Below are 12,016 nucleotides of genomic sequence, written 5' to 3' on the forward strand. Positions count from 1 at the left end.
GTGCCTCATGTTACGAGCGGTTTCAGCTTAAGAACAGATTTTGGGACGAATTAAGTTCGTAACCGGAGGTACCACTGTATAGCTTTTTGCAGAATGTGAACTATTTCCTTGATTATTAAAACTGGACGTGTATCATACCCTCCAACATTTCTCTGATGAAAATGGGGGTGTCCTATAACAGCAACAACATTACTATTTATACCCCGCCCATCTGACTGGTTGTTTGGCAGGGGGAAGGGGTGGAAGAGGAGAGGAAGGCAAGGAAGGGTGGTGCGGTGCAAACGCATTGTCCAGAGCACTGGATTGACTATACTGCTGCTTTACCACCCTGCTGCCCTCTTTGCACCTTTGCCTCCCTCCTTTGGTATGCACCTGCTGCGAGGTCCAGGCAGCTATTCCCAGGTCTGCGCTCTACAGAGCAGTTGCAGTAACTGGGGACCACTTGCCCTCTGCCAGTTTATGTACCTTCTCCCAACTGGCTACACACATGCAGCCAGAGACTAGGCCTGCTTGGAAACTTCCTCTGCTCGTCCCTTTTCAATCCCCTCCTGGTTCTGGGAGACAGTGGTGGAGGAGAGGGCATACCTTCCAACATTTCTCCAGTGAAAATAGGGACGTCCCATTCCATCATGATCATTTTACTGTTTATACACCACACATCTTACTGGGTTGCCCCAGCCACTCTGAGCAGCTTCCAACGTATACAAAAACATAATAAAATTTTAAACATTTTTTTTAAAAAAACACTTTTGCAATACAGGCTTGCCTTCAGATGGCTCGGCAGGTCAGATAACTCAATATCCTCCAACATTTCTCCTATGAAAATAGGGACATCCTAAGGAAAAGCAGGGAGGGACGTGGGTGGTGCTGTGGGTTAAACCACAATGCCTAGGACTTGCTGATCAGAAGTTTGACGGTTCGAATCCCCATGATGGGGTGAGCTCATGTTGTTCGGTCCCAGCTTCTGCCAACCTAGCGGTTTGAAAGCACGTCAAAGTGCAAGTAGATAAATGGGTACTGCTCCGGCGGGAAGGTAAACGGCATTTCCGTGCGCTGCTCTGGTTCGCCAGAAGCGGCTTAGTCATGCTGGCCACATGACCCGGAAGCTGTACGCCAGCTCCCTCGGCCAATAAAGCGAGATGAGCGCTGCAACCCCAGAGTCGGCCACGACTGGACCTAATGGTCAGGGGTCCCTTTACCCTTTACCTTTAAGGAAAAGCAGAACATTCTGGGATCAAATCAGAAACCGGGTCAACTTCTGTAAATCAGGGACGTACGTGAAAAATAGGGACACTTAGAGAGGGTGGGGAAGAACCTGGATCTTCACTTGCCTGACGTGCCTCTTCCGCCTCTTCCTCTAGCTCTGAAGCGTCCCCTGACTCTGATTTTTGCCTCCTGGGTGGTACTTGTTGCTGTTTAGTCGTTTAGTCGTCTCCAACTCTTCGTGACCCCATGGACCAGAGCACGCCAGGCACCCCTGACCTCCACCGCCTCCCACAGCTAGGTCAAACTCATGATGGTATGGACTACATGGAACTGGCGGAAATGACTGGCAGAATCCGAGACCAGGGAGAAGAAATGGTGGAAGAAGACTGGAAGAAATTCAAAGACTATCTGCAGAAATACTGTAAAATTAATGAATGTTAAAATGATGTTGGACTGAAAATAAGTGGTTTTGGTATTAAGGCTGATAAGAATATGTAAATATAGATTGTTATATGGATGAAAATTTATAGTTTTAATAGGTTAAGAATATAGAGTAAAGATAAATGAAAGAGGGTAAGGATTTGCTGAAAGGACTTTGTAAACGGGAATACAAAAAGGGGAGGTGTGAGGAGGTCAAGGAAATAAGCAAATGAACCTAAAGATATTGACAATGGATTATTTCTTTCTTAAGATATTTTTTTCCTTTTTTTCTTCCTTTTCTACTTTTTTAAATGTCTGTTCTTTTTTGTATTTTTTATTACACTGTTTTTCTTTTGTGTAAAATCTCAATAAATATTTTATAAAAAAAGCAAACAAACTCATGATGGTAGCTTTGAGAACACTGTCCAACCATCTCGTCCTCTGTCGTCCCCTTCTCCTTGTGCCCTCCATCTTTCCCAACATCAGGGTCTTTTCCAGGGAGTCTTCTCTTCTCATGAGGTGGCCAAAGTATTGGAGCCTCAGCTTCAGGATCTGTCCTTCCAGTGACCACTCAGGGCTGATTTCAGTTCCCCATAAATCACTGACCCCTCTTCTCCCAAGTCAGATTCCAGTTTCCCCTTCTACCAATACACACTCATCTGGGTCCTGCTGGTCTCTGACACTTGGTGAGAGTAAGGATCTCAGAGCTGGAAGGTCGATTCCTTCGTCTTTTAACCCAGCAAGCCAGCCATTCAGAGCAAGCAGCAGAGCAAAACTAACAGGACATCATGCGGCTAATTGTAATCTCATCATAATGATAGGTAGGCACAGCTAGAAAAACAGGTCACTGGCGCCTAATGACCACTATGGTCCTTAATATTGTACTCAGCCATTTAAGTGTGCAGAACAGGTGAGACAGAAAAATGTGTCCCGTTCCACTATTAATTATAGCTACAACAAAGCAGTGTGCCCTCATTAGTTATTTTCTATGTTTAAAGCATGTTTGGTGACTCCAGAAGGAACAGTAGGTTGACGTTCCCTCAGCCGCGATAATTCAGCCTCCGCGTAATAGAAATCTCCATCCACAACAGGTTTTTTCCATTCCAAATATGAATGATCTGTAAATAATAATAATAATAGTAATAAATTTTATTTATACCCCGCCCTCCCCGGCCAGAGCCAGGCTCAGGGTGGCTAACATCAATAAAATTTCAGTAAAAACATAATAAGAAAAAAAAGAAAAACTTTAAAAAAAAAACAGGTTAAAATGCAATTTAAAATGCAGCCTCATTTTAAAAGTCAAAACCATAAGGGGAGGGAAACATAAGGGTCAGTCTGAGTCCAAACCGAATGCCAAGTGGAACAGCTCTGCCTTGCAGGCCCTGCAGAAAGATGTCAAGTCCCGCAGGGCCCTAGTCTCTTGTGACAGAGCGTTCCACCAAGTTGGGGCCAGTACTGAAAAGGCCCTGGCCCTAGTTGAGACCAACCTAACCACGTTGTGACTTGGGACCTCCAGAATGTTGTCATTTGTGGACCTTAAGGTCCTCCGTGGGGCATACCAGGATCGATAGAGGGGCTGCTTACATTAGCTGGCTACCTTTGCCACCAGCCAGCCCTTAAGCCGCATTTCCAACCTGCGAGAGCTTTCAGGGGCCGCATGCCAGTGGTGGGCATGGCCAGAGGCCAAAGTGGGTGGAGCAGTGCATGGGATTTTTTACCTTCGTACAGTAGGCGAGTTTCTACAGAAGCCTTTATCAGTCTCCCATTCAGGCAGGCAAGAGGCATTATCAGAATTCAAGGACGTGTTCCAGCTAGATCAGTGTTTTCTAAACTTGGGTCTCTGGCCGTTTTCCCCCAGACTACGATTCCCATTATTCCTGACCATTGGTCTCGTTAGCTAGGGATGATGGGAGTTGTAGTCCAAAAACAGCTGGAGACTCCAGGTTGGGAAACGCTGATCCATAGCATCCTGGCTGGCTGCCCCACACCCAACAGGAGCCTGCTGTAGGGGCGCCTTTTGCTCCCCATCTCAATATTGCGCCCTGGGCCATGGCACCCACGACACCCCACACACTATCCCTCTGGCAGGACTTGAACCTGGAGCCTTCTGCATGAAAAGCAGACACTTTGCCACCGAGCCACGTGGCCCTTCCCTCATCTCTACACACGAGAGCATTCTTGCAGCTTTCTATGCGGGTCACAAAGAAAGGAGTGCCAGCTTTCTCGCATTTTAATTTATTATTAATTCCATCATTGGCATTTCCCTGTGGCTCTGCCTCTCTTTCTTGCTTCATTAGCTCGAGGTCAAAAGCACGTAATGATCAACACAGCAACAGGCCAAAGCAGCAGAAAGGAGCCTGCTCAGGTGCTCTTATTATCGACTGCAGCTGTTAACAGGGAAATATTTCATGTTTGTTTCTGTGCCGGATGAAAAGGCTCTTTCAAGAGCCTTTGCTATAAATGGAAATCCATGCAAGCAGCATCATATGGTTTTAGCCTTTCCTAATTTAAGTTTTATCCCCCCCCATTTTCCTTCTATCCCCGTGTTATTTTAGCAGCCGTTTATAATCCTGCCGCGCTAATCAAAGCTTTTATGCAGTGCCCTCATTTTATTTCCTTCATAGGCGCTGGTCCCTAATTACCTGCAAACAGACATCCACATATATAACTCCCCCCAATGCATTCGTCTCCGGTTTTATGTCTTGGACGTGTCTTTTCGTTTTTGATTATGCATTTTTTACAGTTGGGAAGCCTGGCAGGATGCAAAAGCAATCAAAACCGTATTGTCTGGCAGAACAGTGGGGGAACTGCCACCAGGATGAGTGTAAAGGATTAACAAGCCCTCTCTTTGCATCGGTGTAAAAACAAAAACCGGAGAAAAGGCCACCAAAAAAAGCCACTTCCTTTGTGTCATGGCACTGATCACAAGGAGTGCTGAGCCGCCACCTCCACCTGAAGCAGATTTCCAGATTTCAAAACAGGTTTAACTTGCAGGAGGTTGTCATTCTTCTTCAAACAAGAAAGACCCATCAACTCCTCCAACTACCGCTATAGATAGATTCCTGTACTGGGTAAAGGTAAAGGGACCCCTGACCATTAGGTCCATTCGTGACCGACTCTGGGGTTGCAGCACTCATCTAGCTTTATTGGCCGAGGGAGCCGGCGTATAGCTTCCGGGTCATGTGGCCAGCATGACTAAACCGCTTCTGGCGAACCAGAGCAGCACACGGAAACGTTGTTTACCTTCCAGCCGGAACGGTACCTATTTATCTACTTGCACTTTGATGTGCTTTTGAACTGCTAGGTTGGCAGGAGCAGGGACCGAGCAACGGGAGCTCACTCCATCACGGGGATTTGAACCGCCGACCTTCTGATCAGCAAGTCCTAGGCTCTGTGGTTTAACCCACAGCGCCTCCCAGGTCCCCCTGTACTGGGTAGCCCATAGTAAATGTCCCTAAGTGTTCAAAATCACAGCTGCAAGAAAGGAAAACTGTAGCACTGGCCTGAGAGACGAATAGCTGCTACGCATGAATTAACAATAAATCTAGTGGTTTTAAGTATTTACTTTCCCAAAAACGTTTTAAGGTGACACCTAATCTCATCTACAAACAGGCTTTTGCATTCACAAGGTCCAGACCTTCTCTTTAAACTGGATTATCCTAATGCCAATTCATCCTTTGCTGATGGTAACATGCAGCTTGGAGGCATCCAGCAGCATAGCGTGTTCTCCTTCCACCATTGCAAGCAGTATGCCTCTGAATGCCATTTGCTGGGAATCACATGCCAGGATGACAGTTTTACCCATTGTTGAGGTAGAACATTTTAAATGCAATTGTTTAATCGACACTGAAATGGAGTATGGCTAAATGTGTGTTGCTAACATTAGAGTTTTCCCCCATTACATTATAATAAGTGCTCTCTGTGCTTTAACTGGTTGATAATAAACTGTTATTGTTCTCTGCTAGATGTCACAAGGTGTTTAACCTTAAATCACATGGGAGGCTATTGAGTTGCAAATCGCCACCTTGCGGAGTTGGGCTTTGGGGTTCTGTTCCCAGGCTCTGTGGGAGTAAAGATATGTTCATGAATACCGCTCCGGGCAAAATGGACGCAGTAAGGAGTGTGAGAGAGTGACCTTTGCTTCTAGGTTTGTTTGGAATTATATTTTATTTCTAAGAAGATGAACCTATGCTGGACATGCACATTACCTTATGAAATATTTTTGGGTGTGTCTTTGATGGTTTTGTACCTGTTTTTGAAGAAGCTCTGGCAAGTAAAGTTTTGAACAATACTCACGGGCCTGGGCAATGTTTTATTCCAGAAGGAGTCTGTTTTATGCATCCAGTTACTTCATGCTGTGAAATATTAACATCTGCAGTAGAACATGGCTCTTGTGGCTAGTTTATACAGTATGACTCTCTAAGAGGCAGACCCTGCAGGATACATGTGTTTGTAAACGCATTGTTTGGCTTTAGTCTTAGGTGCATACTTAAAAATGTCTCAGTCAGTCTGGGCATTTATAAATTGCATTCTCTGCTGGAAAATGGTATTTACTTGGTGACAGCCGACCACCAGCAAGAAATGCTAGGAGAGTCATATTAGTGTGATTATTGACACCTTTACACAGAAAGGGAAGTTCTACCTCTTCAGTGTCCATAAGGAATAAGATGCAGTGCTAAGCTTTCCCCCAAGACAGGAAATATACATGCATCGTGGTTTGCTGAACCAGGAGCTATTATACTCATGTCTTGCCTGTGGACTTCCCATTGGCATCTAGTTAGCCATTGTAGGAAACAGGACGCCTGACTGTAGATTTATTTCCTTCATCTGGAATGGCAGGGCTTCTCCCATATCCTTAATTCAAACTCCTCCCGTGTGTTGATAACGAAACAGATTGACTAAGGCGGCTATTTATAGCTTCCTGGTAGGGCTCTAAGCACAGGCCTGCAGCAAGACTTCACCTAGGCTAAGGAAAAGGGGAATCTGGAAGCTCAGCTATAATTAAGGACAAGGGACAGCCAGCTCACTGTGCCCTATGCCACACAACACATCTGGGAAGAAATATGCAAGCCCTGCACTTAAGATGCAACCCTGTGCACACTTGCTTGGGAGTAAGCACCCATGTTGCTCCCAGTAGGATTTATTCCCATGTAAACAAGCATATCTTTGCAGTACTAGACTACCTAATATGTACGGGTCCCAGGTGGTTCTGTGTAAAGCAGTGGGAATGTGCAAATGCATTCCAGTTTGGCATCCCAAGGTGCTGCCTATACCTGTCTGAGCAAGATGCTAACTAAGACTCCTAACCACACGTCCCCGATTCCTTTCAGAGACACACAGGATTTGATTTTGCAACTGGGAGTACTTCCATGCCCTAAATTTCATTTCCACGAGAGATAAAATATCAGAAATATGCAGCAAGGAAGTTCTGCTGAAGTCCAAGTGGATTTAATTTCCTAGCCCAAAGAATGCCTTGCAATCAGTTTTACATAATTGGTTTTCTCGGGGAACTTACATACTGATGGAATCTAATGTGAAAAGGATTTTCTATTACTTTACAAGTAATAAATCTGCAGCATGTCTGAACTACTTCCATCCTGAGATTTTCATGCAGGGCTGAGGAGTGAGGAACCTTGTCTTTAACTAAAACCTTGAAATGAATTACGGCTGCTGCCCTGCATTTAATTTCGGAAGTGTATATTAAAGGAAACGAAAGAAAGTTTGCAAGCTTTCGAGTCCCAAAGAAGTCTTCATCAGGCAAGATGTCGGAACAAAAGTGGGAAGGAAGGAGGAGGAGAAAGAAAAAGCGGAGAGTTGTGTAGACATTAAATTTTGTAGAGGACAAGGCTACCAATGTCTAAAACCCATGGTTACAGTAGGGGTGGAGAGCAGCAGGAGAGGGCTGTCCCAGTGGTGTCCCATGTCACCATCTGAGGCCGAGAAATGCTCCCTCCCTTGCCAAATGACAGACAGGGCATCCCACAAGGTGTCACCACTTGCCTTCTCTGTCCCAGGGCAGGGAAGACGAGTGGCAATGCCATATCCCGGAACGCCTCCCTCTCGCCAGTGAGAGGGGAATGTTCCAGCCATGGCAGAAAGGGCACGGTGGGTGTGGCACCGCCTCTTCCACTTTTACCACCTGAGGCAGGTCCTTCACTCTGCCTCGTCAGTGGGCTGTGTTAAGTTGTGGGGGAACATATCAGACGACACAGCGATTCTTCAGACAGCTCTTGTTTATTCACAGGCCAGAACAGAACTGAACTGAAGGGTTCAGCCAACTTGCTTATATAGAGCTCAACTACAAAGCAACAGTAACAACTTTCTGTAACTATCCAATCACTGAACGTCACTTTCAATTCCTTATTTGCATATGCGGACCTGAGTGAAAACTATCTACAGTATCCCCCTGCTGGCCCAGGGTGAGAACCTCAGTACATAACAGGCTGACTCTGGAGAGTAGCACTAGTGAGAAATTTGATTCAGTTCCTATACAAAGGGGAAATAACACACGAAAATGCATTTGGGGAAATTGCTTTGCAAAAAAAAAAAAATGTGCATATTAGGCAAAACTGCATACCTTAAGGCACTGTCTCTTGCAGTTCACCTAAACCAGTGGTTGCCAAACTTGGCCCTCCAGCTGTTTTTGGACTACAACTCCCACCATCCCAAGCTAACAGGAGCAGTGGTCAGGGATGATGGGCATTGTAGTCTGAAAACAGCTGGAGGGCCAAGTTCAGCCACCACTGATCTAAGCAGATTTCCGGAGGGAGGAAGAAGCCCATTAATGGACAGGTTAGAAGGCAAATACTGGATTGGCTAGGCTTGCCATATGTCAGGAAAGTTCCTGACGTCCTGGTATTTGGGTGTAAAAACGGCGTCAGAGGGGAATTTTGCCGAAGTAGCAAAATGTCAGGGAAAACCCAGAAACAGCTCCAAAAGCTTAAAATCGCTTTTTGGGGGTAGGTTTCGCCCCAAAAGCTCAGTAATTTGGGTCTGTTCCCCGCCAAAACCTAAGAATTTTGGTGGGTTTCTAAAGAAAAGCAACCATGTTGGGGGTCCACCTTAAAAAAAGGTCAACAACTTTGCGGGTGTCAGGAATTATACTTTTTGAAATATGGCAACCCTAGGATTGGCTAGACATGGCAAGGTGTGTATATGTTGTTGAACATGATGCATTGTATTTGTAACAAACACAAAAAGGGGAAAGCAAATTTTCTCAAGCATATAAAAATTGAAGTGAATAAAAGTCATTAGTATGTAAGAGTTCACTTGAGACACGGGTGGCGCTGTGGCCTAAACCACAGAGCCTAGGGCTTGCCGATCAGAAGATCGGTGGTTCGATTCCCTGCAACGGGGTGAGCTCCCGTTGCTCGGTCCCTGCTCCTGCACACCTAGCAGTTCGAAAGCACATCAAAGTGCAAGTAGATAAATAGGTACCGCTCCGGTGGGAAAGTAAACGGCTTTTCCGTGTGCTGCTCTGGTTCGCCAGAAGCGGCTTAGTCATGCTGGCCACATGACCCGGAAGCTGTACACCGGCTCCCTTGGCCAGTAAAGTGAGATGAGCGCCGCAACCCCAGAGTCGTCCGCGACTGGACCTAACGGTCAGGGATCCCTTTACCTTTATGTAAGAGTTCATCCAAAACACATGCACAAAAAAAACCCACACATCTCTTTTCAGTATTAGGAACTAACAGGGTACTGACACCAGGCAAGTTATAATATATGACTGCTTTCTGTCCCTTCTCCAAACTCTGATGGGTGTCACATTCCAAAGGCAGGAGAGAGAGATATCCCATCATCAAGAAACACTAATGTTCTTTTGTGAACCCCTTGGCATCCATTAGTTTGTCAGGCATAACCCCAGTGATGGACTATCTTGACTATCATGTACAAATCTATCCAAAAACATTATTTACTTGCATTTTATGGACGTCTTATAATTACACTATACAGAAACACACAACACACCATGTTTACAGACAGCTGATCATTATCTTATTTAAAATATATGTTTTTCTAAAACCCCACTAAATTATAGTTCTCACCCAAGTTGCCTATCACTGTTCAGTTTCATGTTAAAATTGGAGGCTTGGGAGAGAACCAATTACACAAAGAATCTGCAGTTCTGAGCATCATCACCAGGAAGCAAATCCCACTGAAATCAATTGGGCTTACATCCTACAGGAATGGTTTATATATTTTTTAAAAAAAATTAAAAAAATTACATGCCATGTAAAATCAAAATGCCCTTTTTTCTTAAGTCATGGCAGCAAACTCAGTCCAATTAACTAGCTTGCATATATTATCCATGCTCTGAAACACGCCACTGGGATTATGGAATGGACACAAAATGAAAATACATTGTGTTTATTGATATTTAAATGGGCATTTTCCTGCCCCCAGTGATTTCAGTGTGTTTCAGCTTCCAATAAGCAGAGTGCAAGAAGGAGAACCAATACAAAACAGGGCCCATCCAGATGTATTTTTTATTGTGCATTCATGGTAATTTGTACATGCAATGGTATTGGGATGCTTACAGGCGATCCAGTTTTCAGTACTTTCCACCAAGGTTTGGGGGTGAACATACTGCCTCGTTTCGAGTCGGTTCATTCCCTGCAGCTTCCTGCTGAATGTCTGTAAATTTTCCTACCACTAATTTTCCGGTTTATTCTCCGCCACCCCAATTGTGCAAGATAATACAATAACACTGGAGAACCATCAACTAGCAAGCACCAAAGTGAAACGATTTGTGGATGGTCTGGTATAAATCCGCCATTAACACATCATTACTGTGTCAATAGAAGGGGAAGAAATGGAGGCAGTGAGAGATTTTACTTTCTTGGGTTCCATGATCACTGCAGATGGTGACAGCAGTCACAAAATTAAAAGACGGCTGCTTCTTGGGAGAAAAGCAATGAGAAACCTTGACAGCATCTTAAAAAGCAGAGACATCACCTTGCCACCAAAGGTCTGTGTAGTTAAAGCTATGGTTTTCCCAGTAGTGATGTATGGAAGTGAGAGCTGGACCATAAAGAAGGTTGATCGCCGAAGAATTGATGCTTTTGAATTATGGTGCTGGAGGAGACTCTTGAGAGTCCCATGGACTGCAAGAAGAACAAACCTATCCATTCTTAAGGAAATCAGCCCTGAGTGCTCACTGGAAGGACAGATCGTGAAGCTGAGGCTCCAATACTTTGGCCACTTCATGAGAAGAGAAGACTCCCTGGAAAAGACCCTGATGTTAGGAAAGATTGAGGGCACAAGGAGAAGGGGACAACAGAGGACAAGATGGTTGGACAGTGTTCTCAAAGCCACTAACATGAGTTTGACCAAACTGCAGGAGGCAGTGGAAGACAGGAGGGCCTGGCGTGCTCTGGTCCATGGGGTCACGAAGAGTCAGACATGGCTAAACGACTAAACAACAACAACAACACTGTGTCAATGGCACCCACAACTCCACCAGTATACAGGGCCCCGCAACACATTTGCACATAAAAACATTTTAATGCTGTTTCTTTGCCAAATGGTAAACTCTATAAATACACAAACGCAGGGTGGGGGGAAATGACATGTTTCTGCTCAAGTGGAATTTTATACATAAAAATGATGCATTTTTCCATCTTTGTTTTTTCAGACTGCTGACCTTATTAAGCACAGAAAAAAATATTCCCTTCCGCCTTAGTTTCTCAGTGTGTAGAGGGGAAAGTGTTAGGAGCACAGAATACTGATTTGAAAGTAATCTAATTAGGCAGCAATCCCACACTAGCTTACTTTAGAGTAGAGATCTGACAATTTCTGATTTGCTCCATTTTTCATTTTTCCAGTCTTAAGTTCAGTTTCTCCACATTTCCTCATCAGTTTGCCTTTTTTTTTTTGGTAAGCCCTCATGAAAATTCATCAGCATTTTATTGCAGATTTCTCCTATCTACACATTTTTGTGCTCAATTTTGCCCGATTTGCACATTTTTTTTGCAAAGAAGTTTCCCGTCATATAATGCACTTTTACATATTCTAAAAATGTGCATATCTATATTTGCCTAAATATATGCATTTTTGTACACAATGGTTTGCTGGAGAACTGCGTTTCAAAATTTGGAGAAGTGTGAATTTCAAAGGAAGGCAGAGTATTGGTTTACACCTTGGTAATTAGGTAGGTTCACCTTCGATTTCTCCCCCGTGATTTTTCTTACCTCGGAGTAAATCCCACGGAATTCTGTGGGAGTCACATCCAAGCAGCCTTGCTTTGGATTTTGCTGCTTGTGTTAGAAAACATGGTTTTGAGGAAATATACTAATAAGAAGCCACTCCGCAAGTGCCATAGTACTGGATATACTTAACACACAGGGCAGTTGTGATCAAATTATTTTGCTGAAGAGGTTATGCTGAAATG

Source organism: Podarcis vaucheri, assembly GCF_965113315.1.
Source record: "Podarcis vaucheri genome assembly, chromosome: 4".
In the NCBI taxonomy this organism is placed as follows: Eukaryota; Metazoa; Chordata; class Lepidosauria; order Squamata; family Lacertidae; genus Podarcis; species Podarcis vaucheri.